Source organism: Mus pahari, chromosome 8, assembly GCF_900095145.1.
Source record: "Mus pahari chromosome 8, PAHARI_EIJ_v1.1, whole genome shotgun sequence".
NCBI lineage: Eukaryota > Metazoa > Chordata > Mammalia > Rodentia > Muridae > Mus > Mus pahari.
In genome coordinates, this window is record NC_034597.1 from 3,423,261 (window position 1) to 3,435,149 (window position 11,889).

The window sequence follows — 11,889 nt, forward strand, 5'->3', positions numbered from 1 at the left end:
GATAGTAGCATCAACTGGGTGTCAGGCACAAGGATAATAAATGTCAAGTATCCCATAAGAGAAAAAAATTACTTCGAGCTAAAAACCTATGTACTCTGTGATCTAACCATTGCACAACCAGCTATTTGCCTAGGAGAACAAAAACATATCCAAAGAGAGATGCTTTGCACTGACTATACATGCTAACAAATTCATAGTGCCAAGATTTGATATCCAATCTGGTGGAATTAAGAGTGAGGGCATTTGGGTCATATCATAGTGAATAGCATTAAGTGCCTTTATGAAAAGGGAGAGGGGTACCCCAAAGAGAGACACAGTGGCACACACCCTTCATCTCAGCATGTGGGAGGCAGAAACAGGTTGATCTTTGTGAGTTCAATGCCAGCCGGTTCTACGTAGATAGTTCCTCTCAAGGACACATAGTGAGACCCTATCTGCATGAATGAAAATCTCAGGGAGCTCTCTTGCCATCCTTCCAGCACATTAGAATATATAAAGGTGCCTGAACAGAGCCCTCACCAAACGCCACTCCCAACCTCCAAACAAGAGGACATAATACTTGTTATTTTAGCCATTCTATTTATTGTATGTTTTCATTACAGCCATAACTAAGATAGACTTGTGCCCAGACATTTCTATGAGTTGTATTCTCCAAAACTAAAAATGCCTGCCTCTAGAAGTGTTGCCGGTATGAATGCTGTGTCATATGTGCCATACATAGTAGGTGACAGAGAGGAGATAGGCTATGTCTACATTCAGTGTTCTGACCTATGATCATCTGAATGATTCGTGACCTAACATTTCCTGGAGAAAGCGAGCCTGAGATGATCACCAGACATTCAGAAACCCCACGGGCCACTAAGAGGAGCAAATAAGTGGTAGAGAAATGGAAACAAAAGAGAAACAGAAGTATGTGGACACAATGAAAAGAGGCAGAACTGGAGGGTAGTGAGGAGCAATATTATGTAAGTAGCTGGTGATGCCACCTGGAACCATGGTGACATCCTGGCCTGTGCTGCCACCCAGGACCACATCTGGGTCCATGGCCCTTCTACAGCAGAGATCTGTTACCACCAAAAGCTAGGCAAACACCCCTGGCCTAGGCTGCCACCTGGAGGCATGATGTCATCTAAGGGCTGTCATCCCCATCCCTCACCTAGGCATCGTAAGAGTTTGCCCTGGAAGCAGGAGAGCAGGAGAGCTGGCCCTAACCCTTGTCAGCTGTGGAGAGTGGCTCCGCACATTGCAGGAATTGTAGGTGAGCCAGCCCCTAAGGATATAAGCATAAGGAACCTGGCCCTACCACTCACTCGCTTCCCGTGCAGTGGCATGGACAGGAGAGCAGTGTCCTCCTCCTCCTCCTCCTCCTCCTCCTCCTCCTCCTCCTCCTCCTCCTCCCTCTCCTCTTCTTCCTCCTCCTCCTCCCTCACCCTTCACCGCCTGTGGCAGGCAGGAGACATGGCTCTGGGGTCATGAGAGCAGGAGAGCTGTCCCTGCCCCTCACCAACTGTACCACTTGGTAGAGCAAACCCTACAGCGCACCTGAGCAGCACAGTAGAGCTGACCCTGATATCAGGGACATGGGTGAGATAGTCCTAAAGGCATGAGCATGGCGAAGCTGCCCCTCTTTCTTGTCTGCTAAATGATGACATAGGGAGAGGGAGATGACCACCCCCTCCTCTTCCTCTTTGCCACCAATGGCAAGCAGCAGAGCTGGCCCCAAGGTCATCATAGTGGCAGCCCTGTACCTCACCTAGGCAGCAGCACTCAGGACAGCAAGCCCTGCACCTAGCTTGGGAAGCACAGCTGGCCCTGGATGTGGGGGTTGTAGATGAGCCAGCCTGGAGGGCATGACTGTGATAGAGCTGGCCTTGTGTCTTGTCTGCTGGGTGGTAGCTCAGATGAGGAAGAGATGCCATCTCCCTATCTCTCATCCCTCACCATCTACAGCAGGCAGGAGAGCTGGCCCCAGGGTCATGAGAGTGAGAGAATTGGCCATGTCCCTCACCAGCTACCACTTCTCAGAAAAGCAGGCCCTGCACCTCACCTGGGCAGCAGGGTAGAGCTGTCCCTGGTTGTGGGAGTTGTGGTAAGCCCCCACCCAAGGTCATGAGTCTAGAAGAGCCAGTGTCCTGACCAGCTCAAATACCTCTCAGGCCCAGATCCAGGGCTTTGAATTGGCACCCCAACATCTACCTGATAGATGAACTGCGGGAGTGCATCAGAAGGCCAGACTTACAGATTCAAAATGACAGGATCTCCATGATACAAGACAACAACAGGATATCCAAGAGGAGTCCCGGTGAGGATCCAGTAGAAGCTAGAGGCCTCAAAACAGACCTACAAATCATTGCAATGAATAGTTACAAGTAAAGAAGTGTGGACAAAAGGGTATACTATGGGACATACTGGGGCACACTACAGATTCCACAATTTTTTCTCTTTTAGGAGTAGAGAATACAAGGGGAGGAGCAGATGGTAGGATTGGGGTACATGATATGAAATTTACCAAGAACCAAAAAATGTTTTTTAAAAAAGTTCTGTTCCCCCTTCAAATGCCATATCAGTACCAATTATGTAAGTATGCCATGATTAGAAGATACATAATAAAAAACTGAAAAAAAGAAAAATAATGAAAAATACAAATTCCTTCGAAAGGCAGATAATTGAACAGGTTGTAGTGAATTGATGCAATGTATTAATTAGTATATCTTTTCTGTTCTCACCCATCACCCTACCTAACCCTGAAGTTTCCTTGAGAAGAGAGACGAGCACCATAGGCCCACTGTTATGGTAGTTCCTGGAACACAGTAGACACAATTACTAAACTGAATGAACAGTTAACTTTCAGGAAGTCTCATGATGTTAGTCAATCCTTCCGTCTCTGTAATCCATGTCTTCTCTCCTCCCTCTGCCTAGAGCATTGTGGTTCTCAAATAGTACCTACCACTGGTAGTCCGTGAAGATGAGAACATTTTCACCCTAACATTAGGATATTTGGGTTGTTTGATTTTTCTCCCACTGTACAGGCATTGCCACTGGAGGTTCTGCAGCAGTGATGATAGAAGGTATTTTTAAATGTACAACATTATTTAATGTTCTTACTCAAAGAGCATAAAACCATGCTGTGGCAATGGCTCTGTCAGTAGAGTTCTCGCCATATAAGCACAAGGCCTTGACTCCAAAGTCCAAGAAAAAAGCTAGGCCCAGGGATGGAGAGATGACTGGCTGTTACGAGCATTTCCTGCTCTTACACATGACCTGTGTTTGGCTCCCAGCACCCACATCAGGCAGTTTATAACTGCCTATAATTTCACCTCCACAGGCACGTGTACTATACTCACATACATTCATACAGACACAAAATTAAAACTAGACTTTTTCAAATTCAGACATGGCCATGATGTCAGCACTAGTAAGAAGATCCTGGGTCTTGCTGGACAACCAGAACCCTGGGCCTTGCTGGACAACCAGGACCCCGGACCTTGCTGGACAACCAGGACCCCGGGCCTTGCTGGACAACCAGGACCCTGGGCCTTGCTGGACAACCAGGACCCTGGGCCTTGCTGGACAACCAGTCCAGTCAAATTGCTGAGCTCCAGCTTCAGTGAATGACATGTCTCAAAAGAGAAAGCAGAGAAGCAGTGGTGGAAGACACCAGCCATTGGCCTCTGGCCTGCTTCTGCATGTCCATGAGCACACACATGAACAGGCATACACACAAAAAGAATCAAAGATTCATTGTATTAAATCTTAACCCCTGAATAGATAGACAAAAGGGGAAATGCATCCATGACTCTGGATGTTGCCTAGAACAGCTGAACGGTCACAGGCAGGACCAGAGGTGTTGGCTGAGCTGAACGACAAGCCAGATGAGCTGCTTACCTCATGAAGTAGAGAGGCTGGTGTTTAGACTTGGGTGCTAGCGGACCTTGAGTGATAAAATTATTTATTTATGTGTTTTTTTAATGCTGAAGATTGAACCCAGGGTCTTGTGTATGCTAGGCATGCACTCTTCCACTTGTGACATCCCTAGGCTTCAATGTTCTTTAAAAGGAACACCGAGAGACAGCTCTCACAGAGGATCTGGCTTCTGTAGCCAGCATCCGCATAGTGGCTGACAACCATTTATAATCCCCAGTTCCAAGGGACTCAATGCCTTCTAGCCTTGGAAGAACCAGGCACACATATGGTACCCATACATACATGTAAGCAAGACAACACTCATAGCATAAAATAAAATAAAATAAAATAATCAAAAAAAACCTAACACAATGAATCTGTTCAAAATAACTAACTGTGTGTTGCCTAGCTTCTCATAATTTACTTGATCTTTAGAGAAGGGTTATATTAACCTTTGATGGTTTTACTCTTTTAGCATGAGATGAAATAATTAACGTGGTTTTTTTCCACTTCAATTTTGAAATCACCAATTAGAGATAAATGTATCTCAAGTAAATAAAAGCTCTTTGGGAGCCTCATATTTTTTTTCTTTTTAATAATACAATAACACATACGTAGAAGAAAATAGACTCTTTTAGTCCTTTTTTAGGTATGTAATTCAAACACCAGTGTAATCACTGTGTTGACAAGCGCCATCAGAACACATTTTCGGAACTTTTAAATTTCACAAACAGAAGTTCAACTAATCACTTCCCTGCACTTAGCCTCTGGGATCTCTAATCCACACCCTGCCACGACTCTCGGTGGAATCACACATTTGTTTTTGTTTTGTTTTGTTTTGTTTTTTGTTTGTAACTGACATCTTTCACTTACCATCATATTTTTAAGGCCAATCCATTGTCCAGGTTGAGTCAGAACCTCATTCTTTTTTTTTTTTTTTTTTTTTTTTTTTTTTTTTTTTTTTTTTTTTTTTTTTTTTTTTTTTTATTTTCTTTATTTACATTTCAAATGCTATCCCGAAAGTTTCCCATACCCCTCCCCCCACCTCTGTTCCCCTACCCACCCACTCCCACTACTTGGCCCAGGCCTTGCCTTGTGCTAGGTCATATGGAGTTTGGAAGACCATGGAACCTCTATTCCCACTGATGGCCGATTAGGTCATCTTCTGCTACAAATGCAGCTAGAAACGCAACCCCAGGGGGTACTGGTTAGTTCCTGTTGTTAGAACCTCATTCTTTTTAAAGACTGAACAACATTCTATTGTATGACATTCTTCATTTTGTTTATCCATTCACTTGTTAATGGACAGTCCTATAAATCTGGGTTTGCTATGCAAATATCTGAGCTTGTGGGTTCAATTGTATGGACTGGAACTGCTGAGTCATTTAAGAACTCTATGGAGTACATTTTGTTTTGTTTTGTTTTTGTTTTTTATTTATTCATTTATTATTTTCTTTATTTACATTTCAAATGCTATCCTGAAAGTTCCCTATACCCCACCCCCGCCCCTGCTCCCCTACCCACTCACTCCCAATACTTGGCCCTGGCCTTCCCCTGTGCTGGGTCATATATAGTTTACAAGACCAAGGAGGAATGAAGTATCCACACAATGGTCATCCTTCTTGGTTTTCCTGTGTTTTGCAAAATGCATCTTGGGTATTCTAAGTTTCTGTGCTAATATCTGCTTATCAGTGAGTTCATATCTAGTGACTTCTTTTGTGATTGGGTTACCTCACTAAGGATGATATCCTCCAGATACATCCATTTGCTCTATGGAGTACATTTAATTTGTTCTTTTATTTTGTTTTGTTTTGTTTGAGTCAGGATCTCACTCCACAGCCCAGGTCGTCTTCAAACTCACCATCCTGACACTAATGGCCTCTAAATGTTAGGATTACAGTGTGAGCCACCCAAACTGGCTTATCTGTTTTATTTTTTGAGGAATTCTTAGCAACTTTCACAATGTAAATGAATCCACAGTTAGCAGTTGCTATTGTAGAACATACAAACTTTGTCAAGATAACTCCTGCCTGTTACATGAGACAAAGGGAGACACAGGACAAAGATCAGGCCCAGCTCCAGGTTGGTTCAGGAAGGCCCTCTATAGAATACATCCATATCTAATGGATGTTGACTTCTGTTTTTGGCTTCCTAAACTGAAGCCCTCTGCAGGCAGGATTCAGATTTCTGCTGTTTCAATGCATTTCCTCCAGACCACAACAGGACAGGAGGAATACTTGTGGTATATCTTCAAAGGAAATAAAAGATTGTTGTGTGGGATGCTCTACAGGAAGATTCATGACCATTTACCAATATGTCATTCTCTGTGTCTATCATGGCTGCCTGGAAGACTATGCTGAAAGAGGTTTGGGGTCATGTGGAGGCTTACAAGAGGAAGTCAAAGAGTTTTTAACAACACAAGTGGTGTGTGGAAGAGCTGTTTTTGCAGATGTGATAGTCCACACAGGGAATGTTATTACTTTTGTCTTCAAATCTCATTTGTAATACTTTATTCGAAGAATCAGATTCCTCTTATGTAAGTAAACCACCTGTGAGCACACTGCAGAATCCACGAGATTAAAACACACATGTGTAGATATTCCCCTTACACTCTGCATCGGCACCCCTGGAGCCCTCCAAGATCAGAAGTTCCCTATGGAATTCTTCGTGGAGTTTTCACAAACACATCAATGCAATCTTATAATAATAGGAGGCGGTTAGATTTGAAACGACTCACACGGCTTTCATCCGGGGACTCATTTCTTACCCAAGTAGTATTCAGAGACAAATATATAGAGCCCACATTTTCATTTCATTTCTAGTTTCACGCTTTTGGTTGTATTTATAAAAAGCTACATGTTGTTCAAAAATGAAAACTATTCAAATATGTATTATTACATTATTTCTACAATATCCAGAGTACAAATGGACTGCTGTCTGATATCTGAGAAATTACAAGTTAAGATAAAAAAAAACTAATGTTGCCTCAGAAGAAAGACTAATAAGATACCTTGGAACTGGGAAGTCTAGAATTGTGAAAGCCTTCATTTCAGAGAGGAAAAAAGGGAGTAGATACCAATAAATTAATCCACAAGTGTGGAAACCAGTGTTGTCATATCTCACCAAGCTGTGGACTAAAGATGTGACTTCCAGCAATGTCCCTTTACTAGTGCTCTTTAGATTTGTTCAAACATTAAATGCCCTCAGAGAGTGTGCTATGTGCTTATCTTAAACTCACCCTGGAAGATAAATGTAAAACTGAAATTCACAATAAAATATGAGTAAACGGAAGTTGTGAGAGGACCAAACTCACTCCATTTCAGAACATGGAGCCATGTTAGGCCTTAAGCTTCAATTTCCCAGAAGGACAGCCCAGGCTTCTCAGAAAACCCACAGAAAAATAGTCAATCAGCAACTGCCCCAACATCCAGCCAGGGGCTTACAACACATAAGGAAAAGGTCCCTATAAGGTAACCCTCTATCCCTTGAGTTATGAACCAATAAGAAGTGTGCAAATATCCCATACCATAAGCTCAACCAATCCTGATGGAAGTGATCAAGATGCAACTGGAAAATCCCTAACTGGATTTAAAGTGGGTCTGTGAGCTTCCCTCGTGGTAGTTGCCATTTTAGACGGTTGTCCCCTGCAGGCTGGCTGTTTCTACAGAAGAAGCACTCTTTGCTTTTGCATACTGGGATCTTCTTTCAGTGACTCTCAGATCCTTACAGCTGTATGTTCTTGAAGAGGGTGAATAGGAACCATATGGCTTCCTTCCCAAGCATGTGTGTGGAAAGAGATGATAAACAATGAACATTGTGGAAAGCAACATGTCAAGCAAGGTACAAAAATTGCCATCCTAAACTTTACGGAACTTTTTCCTTTGCAAAAAAACCACTCATGTATATTATTTTATTTTATCCTTCCAAAGAGCCTGTAAGAGAGGTAAGGCAGGTTTCATTATCTCCAAGATTTATATAACACTCTTATGACTACTATTCTAGAAAGCTGGTGAATGCAGAAGAAAATATTTGTACTATGGCTCTGTCTGGTGCCTCACAAGAAATAGAAAAACAAATTAAGACTGATATACTTACTGTACAGGGACACTCTCTTACCTTGGAAGTCAATCTTCCCTTATAAATACTTACCAGTAAAATTAGCAATAAACATGGTTTCTTCTACTAAGTTAAAATGAGGATTTTCATACAAAGTGTTCTGACTTGCCAGGACAAGAGCTAAATCTGAGCTATAAGCCTAATGACTATGTCTGATATCAAAGGCACTGATAGAAATTCAGATTGGGAGAGGTGTTTTGTTTTTGTTTTGTATGACAGAGCTTCATCTGTCTCAAACACACTGGTATCAACCTCACTATGTCACCAAGGATAATCTTGAATTTCTGAATCTGCTGTCCCTACCTCTTAGGTGCTTATAACACAGCTGTGTACCACTGCACCCAGTATTATAAAGTAGTGGGGATCAGCCTGCATGCTTGGGAATCAATCTAATAATTGAGAGAAAAATTTCCTGACTCCTGTCTTAACATCCAAATTTATCCTTCTCTCTAGCCTCTAAATCAAAAACCAAGAAAAGAAGAAAATTTTAAATGAGGCAAAAATGGCAAGAGATGCCTCTGTGTATACTGAGAGTCTCTTTCTATTTCATTTAAAATTAACATGTAATTTAGTCTATGCCTTATTCAGAATAAAAATAAAGGTACCTAGTAAATGTTAGCTATACTAGGTAAAGAAACTTGCATTTTAAAACATGAGCTTGACCTCTGTGTGTGTCCTTTCATTACATGAATGCAAGCATTCCTCCTGGGCTGATGATGGGCAGGACCGAAGGTCAGCTATATTTATCAGGATAGCCTATCTATTTGTTTTGACAATAATATTCTCTTGGCTATTTGTTGAGTGGAAATTGCTAATCATCTTAGCTACAATCTCTGATATAAGTATTTGCTATTATATTTAATTTATTCTTGATTGTATATCAATAGATGTAATAATGTGTATGCATATATGTGTGTATGTACATAGTTTATATGCATATATATGTGTGTCATGTGCATATACACATATGCATGTAATATACATATAGAAAGACAGGTATTGTGAAACATTTCTTCTTGGTTTGCAAGGGGTAAGAAGTCATTGATGGCTTGTTGGAGTCACTAGATTCTAAATACCAACAACCTTTCACAACAAGTTGAGAGTTTGACCAAACTTGACAAAAAGACTTTCTTGCTCTCTCATTGTGTTAGATTTTCACCCAAGTGGCAAAAAACTAAAATAATCAACAAAGCAGAAGAAAGTTTATTAAGTTTATTTTGACTCAGTTTTGGAGATTTCACAGCGTGCTCATCTGACTCCAACACTTTGGGCAAGCATTATTTTAAGAGTAACTGCATCAATTGTATGAAGGTACCAAGTCCTACTTCAGGGGTATGGTTGGAAGAATACAAATGAATGGGCACATATATATGAAGCAGTAAGTTCTCAGTAAGTGTGGAAAAGCAGCTGTGCATTTGTATACCTACGTTGTTCTTGATCCCAAAAGCAAGTAAATCCGTGCAGCTTGAACACCAGTTTCAAGTTTGACTTACTCAGTTCTTCACTATTGACCTTTGTAGAATATATGTCAATATTGACTTCTAAAACCACATTAAAAATAATATTGAGCCCGGGGATGCAGTGTAGTGATAGAGTACTTACCTAACATCAACAAAGCCATGGGTTCTAGCCCACTCCTCTTAAAAAATATACATCTCAATACAAACATATTAATACATGCCTTTTAAAGTATTTTTTTATATTATTTAGTTGAGGTGAACTCATGTGCTACAATGCTCATGTCAGGGAACATCTGGTATAGACGATTCTCTCCGTACTCTGTGGGTTCTGGGGGTTGAGTTTAGGTTGTCAGACATAGCAGCAAGCCCCTTTACCCACTGAGCCTCTTGCTTGCCCTCCTTTTTATCTTAGTCATTTCCAACATCTGCGGTACCTCACACACCTAGGTCTGCATGATTCTTTCATTCTTACACTGAGAACAAACACCTGAGAACAATGATCTCTCCTTTACCACAAGCTCTGCTTCCTCTAGCTTCCCTAAAATGCTCTCAAGTCAATGGCCTGGGACTTCCTGGTGCCCATAATAAAGCACAGTTCAGTCCCAGTGCTCCTGGGTCTGTTTCCCATTGAACATAGTTGATCACTCATAGTTAATTCTCCTTAAATCAGAACTTCTCTTCTTCCTTTCTGCTCAGCCTTCTATGTTTCCAGATGCAGGAAGATTTCTAAAGACACTCTCATTAGAGTCCTTAAAACAAAGTGTTCTGACCTATGATTTGTTCTCTATCATTATTTTTAAATATTCTTACCTCTGGTGTATATATTCATTTCCTAGGGCTATCGTAACTGTGTTTGTCAATGGGGGTAGTCTAAGCAACAGAAATGTATTGTCTTCTCAGGCTAGGGGCTAGGTGTCTAGACTGAAGGTGGTGTCAGGGCTGGTGCCTTCCTGAAGGCTGGGAGGGAAAATTTGCTCCATGCTTTTTCTCTTGCTTCTGGTTCTTGAAGTCAACTCTTGGCCTGCCCAGACTTGTAGAATCGCCATGCCACTTCTGCCTTTGTTGCCACCTGGCATTCTCTGTTTCTGTCTCTGGCATTCCCTCTCATGTTCTCGGTTTGACTACTATTCTAACAGAGTACCACAAACTCTGTAGCTTGAACAACAAACATTTATTTCTCACAGTTTTGGGGAACAAACGTCTCAGGTCACAGTGCCAGCATTGTAAGTTCTGATGAAGGCCCTCTTCCAAGTTTGTGACAGACTTAGATGTTCATATGGCATCAAAAAGACAAGAAAGCTCTCTAAAATTTCTTTTTAAAGGTACTGATTTTGCTCTTGGCCCCATCGCTTTCCAAGTGCCTATCTCCCAATACTATCACACTGGTGCTAGGAATTCAATAAGTTAGTTTTGGAGGAACACAAGTTTTAGCCCATTCAGTCCATGAGAGTGATTGTATCTAAAGAAAGAGGTATTGGGGTTGGTCTTGTGCACTGCATATTCAGATGCTGAGTTCTGTGCCCCAAGATCAGGTAGTCTGAACATGGGCATTATATTGACCAAGGTGCTGCAAATAATATTCCCCAATAATTTCTGATTCCTTAATAAAATGCTAGAGCCTGTGACTGGGCAGGAGAGAGAGAAAGACAAGACTTGAGATGGAGCAGGAAGTCTCAATTAGGGACTCTCAGAAGGAGAGGATGGAGGTCCCCATTAGGTGCACGTGGCCAAGAGAAGTTCACTCTGCGGACAGATAACTCTAGTAGAAGCTGCGCAGGGCATACTAACTTGGAAAGTAATGAGGCACTCATGTGGGTTTTAACAGTTTTGAAAGATTAGTATAGCTCAGAATCTGCCCAACATAGTGCTTATAGATTAATAAGTTTCTGTGTCATTTTCTTGGGAGCAAAAGAGTCAAAAGTAGAGACCCCCAATAGCTATCAAGAAACAAAGGGGAGTATGACAACCCACTCCCCCAAAAATGTTTATAGCAATAATTGGTGTCCAATATGGGCCTGAAATCCAAACTCAGATCCAAAAATAATTCAAATCTTGAAGATAAAGCAACTTCTAGCTCTGTCCTTTTATTAAAAGGAGTCTGAGAAATACAACCTCTGCAGCCTAGCAAATGCAAGCATCCCATAGCCTAAAAGGATGGAGAACAAGCATCCCATAGCTTAAAGGATGGAGAACAAGCACCCCATAGCTTAAAGGATGGAGAGCAAGCATTCCCTGGAGCCAGGCTTCTAAAACCTCTGCTGATTGGAGACCTAGCTTTTCTGCAGGTGCACCAGGACACAGTGGCCTAAGCACTGTACAGTTCCAGAGAATGTTGGGGAGCACTGAAGAGAACTAAGAGCCAGTGGGTAACAGAGCCCACAGAAAGTAGCTGCACAGCCTGAGCTCCCCA

The 11,889-nt window shown here is 41.8% G+C and overlaps 1 non-coding gene across 1 annotated transcript; it reads left to right on the top strand.

Moving 5' to 3' along the window:
• The first annotated feature begins 666 nt into the window (after positions 1-666).
• LOC115064596 lies at positions 667-802 on the top strand. Its single transcript, XR_003844434.1, has one exon. It is a non-coding gene; the product is annotated as a small nucleolar RNA SNORA17 (small nucleolar RNA).
• The last annotated feature ends 11,087 nt before the right edge of the window (positions 803-11,889 follow it).